The 23,463-nt window shown below is 35.8% G+C and overlaps 1 long non-coding RNA gene across 1 annotated transcript in view; it reads left to right on the forward strand.

Moving 5' to 3' along the window:
• Positions 1 to 5,328: 5,328 nt before the first annotated feature.
• LOC135218338 (uncharacterized) overlaps positions 5,329 to 23,463 on the forward strand; it is a 106,487-nt gene continuing 88,352 nt past the window's right edge. Inside the window, exon 1 of the long non-coding RNA XR_010315294.1 lies at positions 5,329 to 5,436. This is a non-coding gene — a long non-coding RNA (uncharacterized LOC135218338). The remainder of the gene's footprint in view (positions 5,437 to 23,463) is intronic.

Genomic DNA, 23,463 nt, shown 5'->3' on the forward strand with positions numbered 1-23,463 from the left:
CGTAAGGAAACAAGTCTTCCTTATGGAGTAATAATGTAAGCTAATGTAAGAATTTAGCTTGAAATATATTTACAAAAATATTCATTTCTTTAAAAGGTAATATCACATCGAACGTCAAGCTTCTGTGGCCACCTTTTGATACCTATCTGATAACGCTCGGTATTACGCAAAGAACCGGGGTAACTCAAACATAAACGTATTAACCAGAATTTCGTCTTTAAAATGTTAGAAACATCAAATATTTATTTCACCATCAGATGTGTCGCAATATTAGGACCCAATATTGACGACTAAAAGCCTATATTTTTTTTTGTAGATTTTGAAGTTGAATGCGAAAGGAAACACTAAAGTGAAAAATGTCTCTTTATGTAGAAAAAATTGGTGTGTGTGTAAGAGAGAGAGAGAGAGAGAGAGAGAGAGAGGAGACGAGAGAGAGAGAGAGAGACGAGAGAGAGAGAGAGAGAGAGAGAGTGGCTATCTCAATTCGAATTAACTAATATAAATAAGCCTTAAATAATCGCAATGGAGGCATATTCTATAATGAAAATCCAAAATCCAAGTGTTTAAGAAATTATTAGGTCTATGGATATGGCCAATTGCGTTGTGGCCCAACCCTAGAAATCCAACAATTACTACAGTACTATAATTCCCAGTATTTGATAAACTATTACAAAGTTGGCTATACGCAAATCCACCTCCAGAGGGGAAAAAAAAAAAAAAAATCAAGTGGCTAATAACAGGACTCCACAATAAACGTGAAAAATCACCAGATGCCTTTACGGATAAAAGAAAATCACCTACATTTGCAATGCATACGCTACTTAATAACTTTTCTTCTCATGAGGATTCATAACAAAGATGTACGTTATTTGAAAAATGGCAACTAAATAAAGAAGTTATGATATACAGAATCTGTCTTCATAATTGTCAAAGAAAAAAAAAAACAATATATTATGCCCTTTAATTACACAACATTCAGTTTTCTTGAAAACCACTAATCTATATTCATTTTTTCTTCTATTCAGTTTAGTGTATCTAATGTCTGTATCGGTCAATTTAACCAATTCTTATTTTCAGCATACAAAATAAATATACTTTGACAACTGACATCATGTAGTGTTGACATTCAATGCCTACTTAAGTATAGTATTATAATAAATTAACCAGACCAGTCATTTAAATACTTTATATCACAATGAGTTGATCAGTGTAACACTGGTTAGTAAGTCATATAAGTCATACAATACTAACCCATGAATGAACAAGCTTTGAAACCATTTATATTCTCAGATTGCCCAAATTTTCCCTTCCCAATGGCACCTATCAACAGCTACACCCCAAGGCTGTATAATTTGGGGCCTGATGCTAACGACACCACTGGCTCAATGAATTACATATGGGTGGTCACAACTGCCGACTGAGCTATCCATACCTTTCACGTGGGTAATTATTATCATGCTAACTTTTACATTGATCATGTTGATGGCCCGTTTTCAGAATGATTATTTCAATCCGGCAAAAATCAGTGCATGCTGATCTACTGTAAAAAAGTCTTCTTTACAGCTAACGAAATTCTTTGTCTATATGATTATTTTTCATGTAAAATAACGATTTAGCCTTTTAATCAATATGGCCAATTATACATTTGAATAAACATTAAATTACAATTCCTTATATGAGGCAGAGTATGCTGATGTGCACAGTACCTCATAATAAGTGACGTTAACATCCTTGATTAAAATATATTTCGTTCACAAACTTGTACAGGCCTATTCACTTTTATTGGCTGACTTAGGGAGTTTTTTGAGTACTGTATTAGCTATATCACAACATACAAAAATACTGATGAAAATATATATATATATATATTATATATATATATATATATATATATATATATATATATATATATATATATATATACACACACACATACACATACACACACACACACACACATATATATATATATATATATATATATATATATTATATATATATAAAAGCGAATACCACAGGAAAATAATAGTCAGAAATCCAAACACTTTCGTCTTTACTCAGACATCGTCAAGGAGTTAATGAAGTACAATTGGAGATAAAAAGTCTCAGGTACAAAACAAGATCAAGAATACCAGATGGTTAATTGTCAAAAGGGTAAAAATTAAAAGAGATAATCCAGGATTATCGGATATCACACGGTCACAAACCTAACCGAAAACTACAAAGTATCTTTACAGTCCAAAAAACATGTAAAAACTGAAATATATTAATTTTGTTTGCTTCTACCTATCTACAACTTTTACATAATGAAAGCATCAAGTTTAAATAAACCAAGACTTAAATTTAGAAACACTTTATTATTTATTTGATGATGAAAAACAAGATTCAATGATATTCCTTTTAACTGTGTCATTACATGGGATTAAGGCTCTTGCTTGACTCCAGTTAATAGGATGGTTCTAAATCTCTCATATGTACGAATAATGCATTCGATATTGCCCAGTTCTCACAGAATATTGATGTTACTTGAGATGTTGTGAAAGAGAATTTACCGGTCTGTCCGTAATAGACTTTATCACACTTTTTGCAAGGAATTTCATATATGCAGCCTGGAAGATCTTTAGGAGAATTTTTTATTATTAAACTCTTGACATTAATATTACTGAAAATAACATATATATATATATATATATATATATATATATATATATATATATATATATATACACATATATATGATTTTGCACTTTTCAAGAGAAAGCTCTTGATTATCAAAGGCGTGACATCCCTAAAAAAACTCATATTGCATATTCAAGTTTAAAAAGAACATGTGTAATTACTGCATGACAAATCTTTGTCTCTAGGATACAGACACATGAAAAAAAGATAAGTGCAAGAGTTGTGCATGTATTTCCACTGGTCATGGCCTGCTTACAAGCATATCAAAGACATATCCAGTAAATATGTATTGTATCCTAACCTAACCTATCCTGTAGTATCATGACCCAACGACTTGGCTAAGGGGGGAGGGGTCTTTGCCTCACAGACTCCACCAACATGACCAGTATGTGGGAACTATTTTGCAGTATCCACAAACACAAAATCAAGGACAGCATAGGTTCTGTGCATTGCCCTGTACAATACAATTTTCTCTCTTCGTTAACCTTACACCAGCTTTAAACTAGGTAAACGTGGACATATCCTTTTCTTGGATCATTGTTCTAAGGCAGATTTCTTGTTTTCATCCAATCAAGAGATACTCTAGCCTAATTCTTGGCTAGACACATGTACGTACTTGCCCATATAATGAAACTATTAAGATCTCGAGGCTTTTATCACTGGGGCTTGTGGAATATTTGGCCTGGATAGAACAGCAAAGCTATGCTTTCCAAACAGAAAATTCAGATTAGCCTACTTCAACTACTATAGATAATGAACAGCCTACCCTTAGGCTACGTCACTTTTACAGAATGAAGTCCTGCTTACTGTAGACAAAAGGCTAGCCTAGTAGCCTTTAAACCATTACTACTATATTTTACTTCAAAAAATATAATTTCCTGTATTTTAATGAATGCTTTGAATGATCATCATTCATTTCATTTGTAAATGAGTAGTTTAGAGATATTAGGCCCCAGCCTTAATATCCTACAATTTAGGGGACCATAGTGGAAAAGCAGGGGATGGGGGGGGGGGGATATAAAAACAAGTGACATAATAAGAACCCTAATCCCACTAATACTACTCAAAGATTTTGTGGAATGCACAGAGATAAGGACCTGGTACCCTAGGTTAGGTTAAGTAATACATAGGGGCTTGGGTCATTTGCTAACGAAACTAACATCAGAAACGTCCAGTGTACCCATTAAGAAATATGATAATGATATTTTAAAGTCCAAAATGCAATCATGGGCAAAACTGAAGACTACTACCGCAACCTGGTTCCCACTAGCCTGGTTTGACGATTGGAACAGCCTACCACAATGTAAAATTTCTAAAGCGTTTGGTGAGATTTCCACTGCCGTGGGCGCCATTTTCAGTACCTCTGTTTAAATCTTAAAATTTAAAAAAGGCCTTAATTTCTAACTTTGGAGAAAATACTTACTTCGAAAGGAGAGTAGAGGTCTTTAGCTCCGTTTCTCACCAACAACAAGTCGCGACTGATGCCCATCTCGGGTGTCAGGACGCTTTATAATGTACTTTTTCGGAGGGTCTTGCTTCGTTGATTGTAGGTGGCCTGCTTGGCCTGCTGTGATGTTCTACCCTATACTTAAAATTCTTGTTCAGGAGGTAAAACTGCATAGAGAAACCGAAACAACTGCCATAGCCTAGGCCGCCACGGAATACTAGTAATATAGAACTAACTAGCAGTCCATTAACTAGCTAGAGGTATCTCGATACTTAGGGGGTCCAGGGGGGATGGGGAGGAAAGCTACCCCGTCCAGGTTAAGGCATGGCGACCTAAGTTAGGTTAGGAAGGTAAAGCTTGGCCTTCTAGAAAATGTTAGATTTGTTTAAAACATCAGGATGGGGGGTCCTAGGGTACTTTTGGCCATAGTAGTAGGTACTACCTAGGTACCCTATAAAAAGCAGGTTAACTCAGCAGGGCACACCCTACGGTAAGTTCTGGCGAAGTGGGACACACAAAACCCAAGCTAAAACTTCATCCCAATATATATATAGTAGATTATAAGCTTTATATATCATCTAGACAATCCTAGATTAGAAAAGGATTACCTATACTATATCTAGAATCAACTTACCTAGGTATAGCCTAGACACCAACGGACTCCATTTTTGACCCTACAATACCTAGTTATATGTGTATAGTTAAAAGGGTTTAAACCCCTTGATTAATACAAGCAATTAATCAAAATTCACTCAAAACGTTCAACCACTGAGCCACTTTCAACCAGATTCGAATAATTACCCCTAAAGACAACGGATTTGCTGCCATGATGCCACCAGGGTCCCTGACTCGAATCAGTTACTTGGTATGGTTTTGGGGTTTGTTGTCAAACAGATCTGTGAAATAGACTAACTACGACTACAGTTTGAAGTTTCTCATGGCGGGAAGCAAATGATGATCATACTAATATAGTAGATGGTCCTAATCATTAATTAGAATGCCTGTATACTGAGTAATGCTAATCCTTTCCATCTGAATTATTTTACGGCCGCTCTTTCGACCATTTTTCTCAAGGTGGACGAAAGCAAAATGATGGTCACACTGTCATGGCAGCCGGTGTTTGATAATATTACCAAGAGCAACAACTATATTTACTACGTAATACTTAGTTCACTTTGGTTTTATGTACAGCGCTCCAGAGAGACGATTCCCTCTCTGGCGGGCCATTGTACGTTTTCAAAATAAGGCACTTCTTATATATAATGTCTTTTAGTGTTTCATCGTCAGTGCCATAGCTCCTGCAGAATGTCGTAAAAAAAAAAGTTCTAATTAAAAATGCTTTCAAGTATGATCTTCACTTTAGGCCGTATTTTCTTGTATAGTCTTGGTGCACAATGTACAAATGCTCTCTCGGCCCTGACTTACAATTTGTTCTAGGTTAAATAGCCTATATGCTTCACTTGCATGTCTGATTACAATATTTATTTCAGGTCTAAAGAAGCTTAAGCAGTTTTCTCAGATCTATATTCTATTCTCGCTTTTCTACGAGCCAGTGTAGCTCAGTTAGTGCTGGGGTTATTTTATAACGAGACGGTAGTACTTTTATTAACTGGTGGCTTATTTTATATTCCTTGCAATTTTCTTATTAGGTAGTTGGGGACACCGTAGTATGCAATGTTGCACTAGTCAAGCCTCGAAAGTAGTATTTGAATTCAATCACTGTTTTCAGAGTATCTTCGTTTAGGTATTTTCTAATAAATGCAATGTTTCTAATGTGATAGTTAGTTTTTTTTTCAATATGTAATATATGGTTCTTTCATTGAGAATTTATTATCAATAAATCTCTCCCGGCAATTTTTCATAGATCATATTACAGATGCTCATTTAACGACCGTTTTCAAACTAATCCTGAAGTGGTTCTGTATTGCAACAGATATTTGTAATCAGCATGACGTAAGTCATTAGTAAATAATGCGATATTGCACGAGTTAGCTGATTTTAATCAACTGTAAAATGAAGAGCTTTGGACTGCTCACTGAAAACTTCTGATTATGACGTGGATCACATATTAAATGAGCGAAAGTAGGATGTTATCAGCTAGAGAATGCAGCACAATGACCAATAAAAACCAGATTTATGTCAAAGACTTCTGACAACTAGCTCCCACAGAAAGCACGAATATACGTATGATAAAGATGATAACATTTTAAACAGAAATGTTAGTCTCAGCCCCGTGATAACATATGACTGTTTTATGCGTGAATAGAGGTAAAAGAAATTAAATATTTTAAACAGTACCTTGAAAAAGATGCTTGATTATTATCGTTGTTATTTATGTAATTCTCTTCAATAAATAATATACTCAGCCTAGCGTTCATAAGCAAGTTGTCACAAATATATACGTAGTATATACTCTCCGAATCCATGCCAAGATCGAACTGGCTACTGGCTTCGTCTTGCTCCATAACGCAACCTTGAGGAAAGGCGACTACAACCCATCAATAATTCCGGTAAATTTTATTTTACCCCTCAAAAAAGTGGGGGTTGGCGGGGTGGGGGGGGGGGGGGGGGCGGACTCTGGGGCAAAGATGCTTGTTGGTGGGCGGGCATCATAGGAAAGGTAACTGTAAAAATGATTACAATTGTTTTGGAAACATTTTGAAACTCATGGAGGAATGAATTTGATTTACTAAAGGTAAAGGTTCATATGGAATTTTGTTCGATTCCTAAGCAAAACAACTGTAAAGCATCCATCTGATATTTTACCTGACTTGCATGATATGAAAATTTAACATTCAAAACTATATACAGTTCCAAACAATACGCAAACATTAAAGAATGGATAGTATGCATATATATAATACACATTTGAACCAAATAAAGAAAGGTAGTAACTATATGAAATGAATAGATATACATGGGGCATGTCATGATAATTCTGAAAAGGTTCAGTTTGACATTCAAAACTATATGCGATCCCAACCAATATGCAATTATTAAAAAGAATGTTAAGTTTGTGCAATACACATTTGCCAACAAACTTAATAAAATGAACAGACAGATGTGGACCATGTCATGACCATTCTGAAAATGCTGGTTTGACATTCAAAACTATATACAATCCCAAACAATATGCAATTATTAAAGAATGGCAAGTTTGTATAATGTACATTTGAACAAAGTAAGGGAAGGTATTAATTAATGAAATGAACAGACAGATATGAGGCTTATCATGAAAATTCTCAAAATGTTATTTTGACATTCAAAACTATATACAATTTATAACAATATTCAATTATTAAAGAATGTTAAGTTTTTATAACACACATTTGAACACAAAACAGATATGGACCATGTCGGGAAAATTCTCAAAATGTTTAGTTCAGTTTGATTCTACGATTGCCATGTTGGCTGTCAAACTCATCTACAAAAACTATCTTAGTCAATTCTCTCAGCCCGTTTACTTTCAACTGATAATAATGCAGTTTTACTTAGTCTTTCACTAGTCATTGAATTTCTAAGAAATGTTTTTACAATTTTAATTTTGGAAAAACTTCTTTCACAAGAAGCACCAGTAACAGGAAGTGTTACAGCTATCAATAGTAACCTGTATAAGCAATCAAAGGCAGATTTATATGGATGAATAAATGACAAGATTCCACCAATGATGTAGGTGGCTGATGTTCTTTCTGGAGCAATTCCTTAACTAAAGATAGCTCGTGTTTTAAATCACTTTGATTAACTGAATATGATAAAGCAAATGACTTCAAGTCATCCTCATGTCAGAACGTCTGTCCTGCAGGACAGAGAGCTGAAATGCCACAGAAGATCACACATGAATCTTTGGAAAAACAACGATCTAATTCACTATTTAAACAGTCTAGTACTTCATACAAGATTGTGACGTGTTGTGCATGACTTGGCTCCACAACTCTCTGGCCAGTTGTTTCCAACATGATAAAATACGGAGTTGTCGAGGTTTTCTTGAACGTTTTCTTGTCACTGTTGGTGAAATGTCACATGTTTTACAGAGTTCGTCAACCCTATTAGAGTAGTTCTCAATTAAGTTGGAGTTTCTTACATTAGCTAAATCTTCACGAAGACAAGAAATAAGTTCAGCTGCTTTTCCAAGGTCTGCCTGTTTGTCCTGCAGCTGCTGAGATACTTTATTTATTTTTCCCAGAGTTTCAGAGAAAAACTGCAATAAACAAACAAATTCTGCATCCCTCTGAGCAAGCAAACCTCTAGCAGATACAGCTCGAGCTCCAGTATCATCTGCAGAAGTCTCCTTCAAAAGTCTTATAATACATTCCAGACGTAATCCAGCGAGTATCGCTGAGATGTTGAAGTTCTCGAATTTGTTTTTCAGGAAACATTTCACCCTGTATAGAAAGGAACTTCTCAAGAACCACTGCATTACTAGCAAAGATATAGACTTCTTCAAGAAGACTGAAAAAATTCAGATGCTTGGTGGTACATTGCTTGGCAACAAACACTTGTTAAAACCAAATTGAGCTTATGACTATAACAATGAACATTTAAGCAAAAAGTGCTTTCTCTTTTATACGTTTCTGAACGCCACTAATTCCTCCACTCATAACTGATGCTCCGTCAAATCCCAGGCCAACAAGAGATCTAAGCCTAATTTTTCTAGAGTTTTCAGTATTATGTCTGTGATATATGCAGCATCTAATGAAGACATGGGAGTGAATGAAATAAAACATTCCTGAATACAGTGGGAGATTTCATCATAAAATCGTACTACTATTATAGTGCTAATTGCGCAGTTTTGCTCACATCCTTGGCTTCATCGGCTTGAACAGAAAAGTAATGGCAGGATTTTATGTTTTCAGCTATTTATTCCCTCACAATTGATGCAAATGTATCAAACATCTCATTTTGTAAGGCAGAACTGGCGTACTTCTCATTTTTTGGACCACTTTTGACACGTTCAGCTGTAACAGGATCATGTTTCGCAATGAATCTAAGATGTTTACGGATATTTCCTAGATTTTGTTTCTGTGGTCTCTTTGTGCTATATTTTGTGTTAGTGTCGGGAGTTTAATCTCGCCAAGAGTTTTTATGTAATGACGATTTTCACGGCCTTTCTTCTGATAGCCCTCACTTATACCCTGTTTAATGGATATTTTATCAGTTTTATTGTGTTGGTAGTCAATCCACAGAGTATAGAGGATTTGTGGATATGTGAGTTCAGGTGCTCTGCAATGGCCCAATCTTTCCTTGTACCTTTTTCCATCCTCTAAAGCTACTCTTTACAAATGCAACGTCTACATTGCCAGAAGGTGATGCAAAGTGCCTACAAGCAAAACATAACATTGCATCACGTTCTTGAGAGTACTCAGCCCAATTTTGTGTGACTAGTTAGTGGCTATTGTTATATTCAATAATGAATAATTTTATATATAATATTTCATTAAAAAAAGTGGGGGGCGTGGCAAACCAGGGCATGGCCACTGCATAGACAACCAAAAAGACAACACAGACGTACAGAAAGGTTGAACACAAAACCTCCTTTACACTTCCTCATTCGCGGAAGTGACAAATGGAATGTACACTTCTACAACCAATACAGGAGACAAACATAGTTACGTGATCAAGTAAACACATAGACCTAACGCAGACACAGCTCAGCTAGCTTGAGTGGATCCTGAGCAAGGTTCTTATTCGTGGGTGAACAAAACTAGTTGTTCCAGCCATCGGAGGCGGGGTGGGGGGACATTAGAAAAAAAAAAAAAAAATGAAGACAAAACGAAGCGCAGTATATGAGTGCGTAATACTGACTAATATTAAGAGTAATAGCAAAGGTCTCTGCATGTAACTCTGTCTCAGTATTAATGATATATAGTCTGTCAATTACACACAAAAGAAATATGATACGCCAATTACAAGCAAACAAAGCGTTGAGTGCTCAGGACTGTACACACGATGTTGAATAATGGAGTACTGCGACTTCCTTTTCTTCGGTGGGCGGTTACGTGACTGGTGATTGATGTTGAGAGCTCACTGTTTACCATGGGGATTCAGTCAGACGCATTTATATAGCGCAAACACATTATCTTTAATGAGTTTATGGGTTACATTCTGCCGACACTGGAGGTATGTATTCCTCAGTCTAGGAAAGAATGCCGTTCGTAACAGTCAAAGGCGCGTTCATAAGCGGTTCTGATGGAGCAGAGAGCAGCATTTCCGTTAAACGGTTGCGTTCAAGTGACGAGTTCCTGCAGCGTGATTCAAATCCAGGTCTTGCTGGGTCTCTCAGAAGAAAGCTCCCTTGGTGGCAAAAACTCATCACGAATGCGGATTGCTCTCCCCTTGATAGGAATCGACCAGTCATACTGAAACTCCTCGACATTCTTGGAATACAGCTGTTATGCAAGTATTCGCGCGGTGATTATGAAGTAGTTTACTGGAGATTTGCTCCGATGATGCTGTCATTGCTTTGCCTCGTGTCTCTTATGGTTTATTATTTTGTTGCCTCATGGGGCTTGAAATTTGAACAGTGGAGTTTAGTACTATCTTATATTGCTGCTCTTTCATACTGCATTTTCGTTATCTGCTTAGGATTTGTGATGAGAAACAAATACTGCACACTCTTGACGTCACTGTCCTTTTCAAACAATCGACAGTGGTTCGGGCATCCCTATATCCTTAGCGTTCTCTTTACTCTTTATGGACTGATGATCATCTTATTAAACGGTCTAGTTGATGGTCAGTATCAACATATAACGATATACTGGGATAGTGTCGCATCCGGTATCTGTAACCCCTTCTTTCCAGCGCTACTCGACCTTCAGTTGTTTTGGATTCTTGAGGCTGTAAGCAACGAACACGATCACGTATTCTCCGTGATTATCAGACTCATAGAGGCTCGAGAAACGTGCCTGGGTGACCCTTTGCTCCTCCCAGTAGGTAAGTAACCAAGATTTCGGGGTCTTTACTATATTTTTTTAACATAATTTCTGTCCCTCGAGCAATGCCTTGCTTCAAGGTATGAAGGCAGTTCAGTATAAAAACGTCTCAGCCTAAGATTCAATCGTAACCTTTATGTTTGATTTATACAAAGTATGTTTACCATATATATATATATATATATATATATATATATATATATATATTAAAAAATATATATATATATATACATACAGTGTACCTCGATACGAAATTAATCATGAGCTTTTCGTATCTTGGACCGCATTTTACATGTAGAATGGCTAATCCGTTCCAAGCCCTCCAAAAACACCCCAGTAAATTTCATAATAAAGCTAATTGACCTGTAAACAATGAAATACTACAACAATTTGGACCATTCAATACCTAACTTAATATGTACTGCTAATATACCTGTAAATAAAGTGTATTAGTGTACATGGTATACAAGAAATACTAGAACATATATACGTACGTATGTAATAAAATGTGGAAGCTTACTTTCGAGTGAGGCTATCTCCAAAAGTGGTGACAGAGGAGGAGGACAAATGGCAGATACATACATACACTTAACTTTACGAAACGCATAAAAAAATGTAAGGAAAACATAAACTAAACTTTACGAAACACATTAACAAAACTGTAACACTTAACTTTCCTCTTAAAATTAAAATTTTTTTTGTGGTCTTTTTTTATTTTTACATTTTTTTTTACTTTTTTATACTTTACATTTTTTTTTTTTTTTTTTTTTTTTTTGTTTTTTTTTTTTTTTTAACAAATTTCAACTTCTTCACCACTTTCAACTTTCTGTTTTTTAGTATCACTTGGTTCTTCCTTTTTCCTTACTACTCCTACTAAAGGCCTCTTTAAAAAATAAACTATCCAAGGAAGATTGCTTCTGCCTACTTTTGACAATGTTCCTGAAACGACCCAGGCAAACGTCATCGGTGATGTCGAAACATCTCTTGAAAAGATGTTTTGTATACAGCTTCTTGAAGTTTGATATCACTTGCTGGTCCATGGGCTGGAGGAGTTGGGGTTGGACTGTTAGGCGGAAGATAAAGAACCTTGATGAAGGAATACTCTGCTAGGATACCTTCCTCGAGGCCAGGAGGGTGAGCAGGGGACATTGTCCAACACCAGCAGGCATTTCAGAGGGAGGCACTTCTCTTCCAAGAATTTTCTTCACTGTCGAGCCGAAACACAGATTTCACCCATTCGGTGAACAAAAGCCTCGTTACCCAGGCTTTCGCATTAGCCCTCCACATCACTGGAAGCTTCTCCTTAAGCATTTTGTGGGCCTTGAAGGCTCGAGGAGTCTCGGAATGATAGACAAGTAGGGGCTTCACCTTGCAATCCCCACTGGCTTTGGAACAAAGTGCAAGCGTAAGCCTGTCTTTCATAGCTTATGCCCGGGTAGCTTCTCTTCCTGTGTAATGTACGTCCGACGTGGCATTTTTTTCCAAAAAAAGGCCAGTCTCATCCCAGTTGAAGACTTGCTGAGAACTGTAGCCTTCCTTGATCATCATCTCGTCAAACGTTTTTTTAAAAGGCTTTGGCCGCTTTCGTGTCCGAGCTGGCCGCCTCCCCATGCCGCACCACCGAATGGATGCCAGTCCGTTTACAGAATTTCTTGAACCACCCATGCGAAGCCTTGAAGTCTGGGGTTGGCGTTGATGTCCCTTCTCCTCCATCGTCTTCGGCCTGGGCAATCAAATCGCCGAAAATAGCGCTGGCCTTGTGGCAGATTGCCATCTCCTTTATCGTATTGCCAGCGATTTCTTTGTCTTTTATCCAGACAAGAAGAAGCCTTTCCATTTCATTGTGCACGTGGGTCCTCTTGCTGGACAAAATAGTGACGCCCTTGGAAGGTGTAGCTGCTTTGATGACATCCTTCTGCTTAAGGATGGTGCCTATTGTTGACGGATTTCGGCCGTATTCCTTGGCGATCACACTCAATTGCATACCAGCTTCATACTTCTTGATAATCTCCATCTTCGTCTCCAAAGAGAGCATCCTCTTCTTTCCGTGAATTACAACTTTCTTGGGACCCATGACTACTTATATACTGTACATAATTATGTTATGTAGTACGTACGTATACGTATGTAGTAAAGTTCTCACACAACACGATAAAGTACACTACAATGAAATCACTAACGAATTTACGTTAATAAACGAAATCGTTAGAACGAACGAATACCACGTGCGTATGATACAGATGATGCCGTGCAGTGGCCGAAGAAGCACGCCGCTACGTAGATGCATCATGGGAGGGATGCTGACCAATAGGAGAGAAGGATCTCATGGCGGTGACTAGCATCAGGAACCAATGGGAGAGCAGGAGGATGGTGGCAAGTCTACTCAGTTGGCGGTGCGCGAGTTTCAAAATTGTTATCGGTGGTCCGGGTGAATCTCGGACTTTACAGCAACAACCTTTCATATCTTGAACAATTTTCATATGTAGGGCCGTAAAATTTTTCGTATTTGCTTTTGTCAGTTGAGTCTTTCGTATCTCGAGGTACCACTGTATATATATATATATATATATATTATATATTATTTTAATCTTGCATATATATAATATAATATATATATATTATAATATATATTTACTATATATAATTTATATATTTTATATATTATAACACCATATATATGTATATATAATATATATAAGTATATATATATTATTATATATATATATATATATATATATATATATATAGTATTATATATATATATTTATACACACACATATATATATATATATATATATATATATGTATATATATATATATATATATATATATATATATATATATATATATATATGTAAGTATTTACATAATAAAAATATGGAATGTTAGTCATATATATAAAAGTCTAAAACTAAAGAGGTCAACAGATTGCTTGCAGGAATGTGATCAGACTAGAGACGCTAAAGATGACGTATACAATAAGTATGTAAGCTAAGATAACATGCCGTCACCTGTAGTCATTACAATTGTTTATAAACATTAGTCCACGCTCCCTGCTTGAGACAACTACCCCAGACCTATTATTACAAACGGCCTACGTGATCTGTAGCGTGTCTCATTCGATTGTATGTTCATATGTTCGAACTACTGTCTGTTCCTTCATAACTTGTAACAGAGATGGTAGACAAGCAGAAGAGAGTTAGCTATCGTCATTAGAAGCCTGTACCTCTTTACCTAAGCTTTATCATGTAGAGGAATAGGATTAGCCAGTTATCATGGGCAGAACAGAGTTAGCTATCGTTATTAGAAGACCTGTACTCTTTACCTAAGCTTTATCATGTAGAGGAATAGGATTAGCCATCATCATTGGTAGAAGCGATCAAGCTATCGTCATAGAAGACTTGTACGATCATACCTGATCTTTCATCATGTAAAACTTCAGAAGAATATACTATTTTTATACTTAGTGTTTTCTACAAGAACCTCACCGAACCATGAGTTTAACACATCGTCGTAAAGATAATACCGACTTCGTAAGTGATCTACAAAACCCCAGACACTCCATTGAAGATGGAAGTGCAATACCAACCGACTTAGCGTATAGATTATCGCTAGTCTAACATTACCTCATAGGGGGCCGCCTTATGATACAAGGCACAAGCCCTAATATTGGTGGCCAGCGGACCAGAAGAACTCTACAACGTCCTACGAAGAAAAAAAACAGAATAATAAATCATGAAGTCAACGACGACGAAAGCAGCAGATTCTTCAAGCAACCTAGTATCATCATTAGTGAGCGACTTCAGAAAACAACAAGATTCGTCAAGCAACTTAGTATCATCGTTAGTAAATAACTTCAAGAAACAAACCGACGTGTCCTTTTTTCCTACGGCAACGGAAGCTTCGTCTCTCAATAGAATCATTCAAGAAAACATCGTTAGTGAGCGTTTCCGGCACTGCAAGAAACAAACCGAACGCGTCTGCAGCATCGGAATTTTCAAGGGCTCGAATCATCGAAACAACGCGCACGGGGAAACTGAAGCCAAACCAGGTCGTCCGCTAAATAGAGGAGGACCAAGGCCGTGTGTCGTTATCGGAACACCGTGACTTCCCACAAAAGCAAGCTAAGTACAATTTTTTATTCATTTGGAGTAACTTTGAGTGTTTCTTTGCAGGTCGAATTTCGTTATTCCTGTGGCTGAAGTTACGAGACATTCTTAATCTTACTTTTTTTTACAGAAATTATCTATATCATTGAGATTTCGCTACTGCGAGTTTTTATCTTTGAGTGTCTGTTTCCACCCAGAAGTTCTACTGAAATATCATAATCATATACTATGTTAACTTTATCATTTTGGGTGTATTATTAATCCCTTACGTAACAAATCATATTAAACAGTGAATATGCGTTTACGCAGTGGACGTCTGTATTTATACAGATGCATGGGTAGGGTCGTTAAGGCACCGTAGTGATTAGAAAACACACAAAAAACAAGTGGAACACCCGTACAAATCTATATAAATTAGAGGTAACACTATTTCGGGTCATGACAATAAATGCTCCTTTGCAAAGTCCCGATCGCAGTTTTAGCCTTGAGTTTTTGAGTTATATAAAATATCGAACCTCAATGACTCAACTTAACTTTAAAAATATGGCTGGATTGCAAGGAATAACATGTCTGTAAAAAACTTTCATCAGGCTAAATGCGCTGACCAGGATCCCTCACTATTTCAAATTTTAGCAAAGAATGAAGTACAAACAGTTAATATTGAATACAGTAGAGATAACTTGTCTTATTAGTAATCGCTCAGTTCCTAATAGTTCGTCATTCATTGCTTTATACGTAACCAGCAACATAATGCTAAAAACACACAATACGTTGCCGATGGTAATAAAAGAGAAGGACCTAATTATTACAAAAAAGAAATAGAACAGTAGCTTTCAGAATCAAACAAGCAAACTCGGTTACTGTGTCACCTAGTCAAGCGGTCAAGGTTAGTCAAAACTGCCGAAGTGTTCAAAACATAGCAAATTCCACACAATAAGCGACTCTAGCAGAGTGGGGAAAAGCGATGTTGGTTCATACCAATATCTTTTTGAATTAAAAAGGATTTTTCCTATGAAACACACGACCGTATAAGTAATCAGAGCAGGTTTTCGTTTTAATTTTGTTTAAACATTAAGGTTATAATAAATACTGGTGGATTAAGCCCAACTGTACGCGCCGTAAAAATTAGAATATCTTGTTTTATTTCTTTAGCACACGCAATATCTTGTATTTACGGACTCACCGTCTGTTGTTCGAACTTCCCTAATGAGAAGTCCGGATAAGCGAGCGCTTACAGATACCTCTATAGTTATAAAAAAAATTGATCTGTATCTAGTGTAATTGTAAGATTCATCTAGGGGTATACAAAATATTATCTTACATCCTGCAAAATAAGGCGTGTTTATCAAAGGAAAATCCTATAAACCTTCAAACATATTAAAATCCGTTTGAACAACAAAAATGAGACAGTTAATCAAATAATAACTTAATATAAGAACAAATACATTTGTCTCATAAATCGTAAACATTGTTCAAAAGACCCAACAGAATTCTCCCCACAACCGCAGTCGTACTTTGCACGCAAAAATCTCGAGAAGCATGCACCCTCGAATGTCTTAGTGCGTGTAAAAAGACTTTGCTGGGAAATGAAATTTTTAATCCTTCCCGACACTCTGAAATATAACGATTTCCGCGAACAAAGCCCTAAAAGTATACATATCGTGGATACGGAAGTTATAAATATCGCATTTTTTTATGTTGCTAGTTTTTAATCACGCCCAACCAGTCGTGGATGAATCTCTCCTGATAATCTATCTAAAGTAATATCCGTAAAGTCATTCAAGCAGAGGTGATTCAGCAGAATTTTTTTTATCTTCTACCTGAATACCAGGAAGTTTCTCCACTAGCGAGTGATCTCTGGGAGAAAAACGGATGTCATTGAAAACAAAATACGGTCTAAGGACAAACATAAAGCTATATACGTACCTTCGTGTAGAAACCCCAATGAAATTTCAAAATAGAAATAAATGACGACGTTGAAAAAATGTTAGTAATAGGAGTCATTAGGAAATCAAATAGCCCATATAATTTTTGTTTCTCTCAAACGTCATGTCATAAAGGATCGGACTTGGCGTATCTGCGTAGATTTCTGTCGCTTAAACAAGGAAACGACTTCCGATAGTTTCCAGTGCGATGTACCGACGACATCTTATCTCTGTTAGGTTAGAATAAAATTTTTCACCAACTTGGACTTACTTAAAGGCTTTTACCTGATACCATTACCTAAGTGATTGTACCCTCATACACCGTTTTTTTTTCAGCACAACTCAGGGGGGACATTATCAATTTTTACGTATGCCTCCGGCTTACGTTGCACCCCAATTACAATATAGTGTTTGGAGATTTTTAGGGGATACCCTACATGCCTATATGGATGATCTTGTAATCTTTTCTAATACCTTAGAAGTACATTCACTAAAGTAGAGCTAGTGCTACAGAGACAAAGACAAATAATCTCAGAGTAAAATATCTAAATGTGAGTTTTTAAAAACCGAACATGTTTATCTAGGTTTTATGTGTCTGGTCAAGGTCTTAAAAGTAGTCCATGGTAAGGGTGTCGGCTATTCATAACTTTCCGTACTTATTAACGTAAAAGGGGGATACAGCACTTTTTGCGCTGTAGTGGGTATTACAATCGTATGTAAATATGTAACTCTCAATCATGACAGCTCCTTTAAAAACAGATCTTACGAAGAAGGGCGTAGATTGATTATGGTCTAAAAAGCAACAACAGGCGTTCGATATCTTAAAAGGCGATAATGCAGCTTACCTAACTTAAAAATCCCTGATTTAAATAAGGAATTTTTTTTTTATTGCGACAGACGCCTCAGACCAAGGGGTAAGAGGGTACTACTTCAGTAATATGATAAACAGTTCTTCCCTATAGCTTTTATTCACGTAAACTAAAGCCCTTTGAAAGTAAATATGCAATAATAGGCAAGGAAGGGCTAGGTATCTTTTAACACTAGTACATTTTAAGTTCATAATCTATGGCTATCCTGATAAAGTCCTTACTGAACATGAGTCCTTTACCGAGTTTTTCAAAGGCTTTAATCACAGTCCAAAAGGAACTCGGTGACAAATGATCATTCAGGTCTTTGGAGCCAAGATAAGATATCTACCTGGGAAAGCAAATATCATAGCTGACGCATTATCCCGCAATCCCGCACCATACCGCAAAGAACCATTAATTAGACTAAAAAATATAGAAACATCCGTACCTATTGTTAAACCGTATCTAAACAAGAAAATCCTTAACCCAAGAGATCGGGCGAGCATTGAATATCTGGGTTGGAGCGCAGAACTGTTACAAACTGAACAAAGCAAGAGTCAACAGACATAACCCAAACAATAAACACTTCGAAACGGAAACAGGGTCAGCAGCAATAAACACCAAACAATAACACTTCGAACGGAAACAGGGTCAGTGGCTAAGCAAAAACAATAACCCTTTTGAGCAGAAACCCTAAAGCAAAAGTACATTTAAAGTCTGGTGTATCAGAAAATAATGCTAAATCAAATGGTAATATTATATGTAGGTCTGTGACGAGGAAAACCCGAAGAACACAGCAGATGACTAACGACCAGGTAGTAATAATAATCTCTTTCATACCAATCGTCATAAACTGGTTGCATTCCGTCATCCAGGGTTCCATAGTATGTCACAGAAAGCCAAATCACTATTTTACTGGCCTACAATGCTTACAGATATAAAAAGCACATAACTAATTGTAACACGTGTCATGAAAAACAAGGGATACACTAAGACACCTGTCAGTTTAAGGGCCTATCCTGTGCCAAATCAATCCTTGAAAGAATATACGTAGAATTATTAACAGAATTACGAGTCTGACAGAGGGAATAAACATTCCTAGTGTTAATAGTTCCTTGACACGTTATATAGAATTAATAGACTAAAAACAAACACCGCAATTGAGTGCGTTACGAATATTTTTATGAGTGCTAAATCAGTAAACATGGAATTCAACACATGATAATCTGACTCGGGTGGTGTAAATCAATAATAATCTCCTTAACACGTTGTGTGAATTCCTATCCATTAAGAAAACCAATAATATATTTTATCACCCAGAGTCAATCGGTTTGGTAGAATAACGGATAATTAAATAGGAAGTGTCAATGTCTTACGAGTTACAACTCGTGATGTTGGATCCGAACTGGATTATAGCGGTTCTCGCGGTTTTAAATACCTTTATCATGATATCTTGTATCTATAGAATTGATGCCGCAAGTAGCCTTATACGGTACGCCGCTAGAACACTTTTCACATATTCAAGCCAACCATTATTTATCAAAGATATATAAAAAAATATATAAATAAATAAATATAAAATAAAAATAAATATGGATACAAGTGGAGTCAATATATACTCCGTAAGAAGTCGGAAGGGTTACAAATTATAATAAAAAGGAATCACGATAAAATCAATAAGCAAAACGTAACCATAGGTTAATTAAATATCTAAATATATATGCGTAAAGATTTGAACTCTAACTTAACGCTTTAGTAATGACAAATAAGCTAAAAGTTCAAACACATATCCAAAAACCTACTGACATATTGTCTGTCCCGGTGATTTATATTCGTAGTCAATGAAAAAAAAAAAAAATTAAATAAATAAATAAATAAATAAACTAATAATAAAAAAATAAAATAAATAAAATAAATAAAGAGATTTTAAAGTCAGGAAGTCTAGAAGTGAAAATGTTATCTATGAAATAATCCTATATGAATCTTATACAGGGCTAATAATATATATAGAATTTGTATGGAAACCTTTTTCATATAGTTTGAATAAGGAATATTTAATTTAACATAATTACAATTATGCAGATTTTCCAACATGAAACTAATATATGTTCAATTTTGGTACTGTTGTTTTTTTTTTTTTCAGACATTCTTCTCATGCGGGTGGAGAATTAAAACACTAAAATATCATTTGAAAATACTAAAGTCGTATCTCTTACAGCAAGTAACGTAACTCTTAGCTGGCTGAGAGCAATCTCCTGCCAAGTGACGACGTCATCATTGCCGTATCAGCATTTGTTCCTTTTAACCTCAATAATCTGCTTACACAGGCTTCATCTGTGTGTCGTCTCTGCTTGCAAAAGCAGATTGACTGGAGAAAGGAATGCTTTAGTTCATGAACTTCACATGTGGTTCATAGGTCACATGACAGGCCACATAACATATTCTTATCCGTGTGTAATGCAATTAGTTAAGGACTTGTAATCATTTTAAAATTAATGAACAATATAAGCAAATAGAATTTCTATAACAACAAAATGAATTAATTTTTTTTTCTGAACCTCATAGACAATTAGAGTCAATAATTCAGCTTATGACATGGGTAAACGGACATTTAGAATTATCAAGTTGTGGATAAGAAATATTTACTTGCAACATTAGCCTATTACAATTCAAGTAAATCACATTCATGGAAAATGTCCACATTTTCTTGGAAAACCCAAAGTTTATATAGAAATTAGTTACATAGTGGGTTTTTTCGTTGCATCTCCTACCTATTAATAATGTTTTAAAAGTTAACCTCAGAGGATGCGCACGAGAAAATTGAATATGAAACTTTTGTTAGGGCACATAGGATCATGATTAATCTTCTCTTTTGACTCTTATGTTGCCTGGCAATCTTACAATTAGCTCCGTTTTCCACTTCTTTGTCTAGTAACTTACTACCAGTAATATCGAATTTTCTTTGAGATTCGTAATGATATCTATTTATTTTTTATAATTATGGATATTTTTACAAGTCATCATAGACCTGGATAGGTTCACTCATTGTTAATGCCATGGATAAAAAAAGTTTGTACAGCGGACTCTTTTGAATTCCGAAATATCAGCGAATTCATGTGGGTTAAGTCTGGTCTAAATGGCTCTCTCCCCTCCCCTGTATTTGGATGTCGTCTGAATTTACTTTGCCCTTGTGACAGTATAATTTCACTTGCAGGCTGATTAATGGAACCGGTTACAGTATCCTGCAGTACGAGAGTTTCACATAGCAACTTCAAAAAAATCGTTCGTCGCTGCGGATGACTACAGTCAAGTAACAAACCGCCTACAATGTGAAAGGAATTTCATGGACTTCTTCGACCGACACCGTATCTCGTCGTTAATCTCGTTTTAATGCGGAATGCTCCAGCGGCTGTCGGAATTCGACTACAAAAAGGGACATACTTCCGACAATTACGACCCGAAGGATATTCAACTCTACTTTGCTGGCGAAGGACTCGTGCTGGGATGATCTATTCATCGCGAACGTAATCGTGTAGCTTAGGATGCAGAGAATAAGTATGAGCGCAAAATGGAACGTTGGACCCGCCCAGGCAAATTTTCCCCTTGTTTTAACCATTGAAAAAAGGCCGTTTCATTTGGTTAAAGGTGGTTGTCTGGAACTGTGTAATGGACGAAAAGTGGTTCGAAAGCTAGTTAAATGTGAAGTAGTATAACCTCGGTCATGTATCCTATATATATTAAATGATCATAAATAACAGAATCTAAATATATCTTTGCGTGTACGCAATAGGAATCTCTTATATAGATGATCATAAAATAACAGAATCTAAATATATCTTTCGGGAGAAATAGGAATCTATTTAAAGTGCACATATATTAATCATAATTATATGAATCCATATACATATGTATAAACAAATCAGGTAGCCTATAATCAATATGTTACCTTTATCTTACCAATATCTGCCGGTATTTATGAGTTAGTATATTGATTAATGAATCAGATACATACGTTAGCATAAAAATCAACGAATCAATCAGCATAATCATTAATAATTTTTATCAATTCATATATTACAAAATTTTTTATCAGTTAAATGAATGATTTTTATATCAATGTTAATCTCATTCTATGCAATTATCAGAGTACATTAGTATTTTCTGTAGCATAAGTATCTTAAAGAGATGAAGTGAAAAACTGTATCATTATATATCCTGTGATCACTATTATTTACCAATATCATTGTTTTATATTTTATTATTACTTGAATCAATTCATGTACACCATGAATTTTTATTTACTTTTTATATATATATATATATATTCACATAGTGTCTGTATCACACTCCTATAAGTCAAATGCCAGTCCAGTTGAGTAATATTCAGTAGTTGGTTTTGGTAGCTGACCGAGCTAATGTAAGTATTTACATAATAAAAATATGGAATGTTAGTCCATATATATAAAAGTCTAAAACTAAAGAGGTCAACCAGATTGCTTGCAGGAATGTGATCAGACTAGAGACGCTAAAGATGGACGTATACAATAAGTATGTAAGCTAAGATAACATGCCGTCACCTGTAGTCATTCAATTGTTTATAAAAATTCATTGTCCAAGCTCCCTGCTTGAGACAACTACCCCGAACCTATTATTCAAACGGCCTACGTGATCTGTAGCGTGTCTCATTCGATTGTATGTTCATATGTTCGAACTACTGTCTGTTCCTTCATAACTTGTAACAGAGATGGTAGACAAGCAGAAGAGAGTTAGCTATCGTCATTAGAAGACCTGTACCTCTTTACCTAAGCTTTATCATGTAGAGGAATAGGATTAGCCATCATCATGGGCAGAACAGAGTTAGCTATCGTTATTAGAAGACCTGTACCTCTTTACCTAAGCTTTATCATGTAGAGGAATAGGATTAGCCATCATCAATTGGTAGAAGCGATCAAGCTATCGTCATAGAAGACTTGTACGATCATACCTGATCTTCATCATGTAAAACTTCAGAAGAATATACTATTTTTATACTTAGTGTTTTCTACAAGAACCTCACCGAACCATGAGTTTAACACATCGTCGTAAAGATAATACCGACTTCGTAAGTGATCTACAAAACCCAGACACTCCATTGAAGATGGAAGTGCAATACCAACCGACTTAGCGTATAGATTATCGCTAGTCTAACATTACTCATAGGGCGCCTTATGATACAAGGCACAAGCCCTAATATATATATATATATATATATATACATATATATATATATATATATATATATATATATATATATATATATATTGTTGAGACGAAAGTATCATGGCGGCGGAAAAAATGGACAATATATGGAGGATGCTTGAGTAAAAAGCCGATAACTTCACAGGCTACAACGCCATTTTTATTGCTTCCTCTTCACGGAACAATAACATTAGTTACAACTTTTACCAACAGAGGCGCCAGCGGCAAAACACAGACAATGTAATAAAAATAAATGGTAAACTTAAATAAACATGTATAGAATTATTC

This window comes from Macrobrachium nipponense, chromosome 9 (genome assembly GCF_015104395.2).
Source record: "Macrobrachium nipponense isolate FS-2020 chromosome 9, ASM1510439v2, whole genome shotgun sequence".
In the NCBI taxonomy this organism is placed as follows: domain Eukaryota; kingdom Metazoa; phylum Arthropoda; class Malacostraca; order Decapoda; family Palaemonidae; genus Macrobrachium; species Macrobrachium nipponense.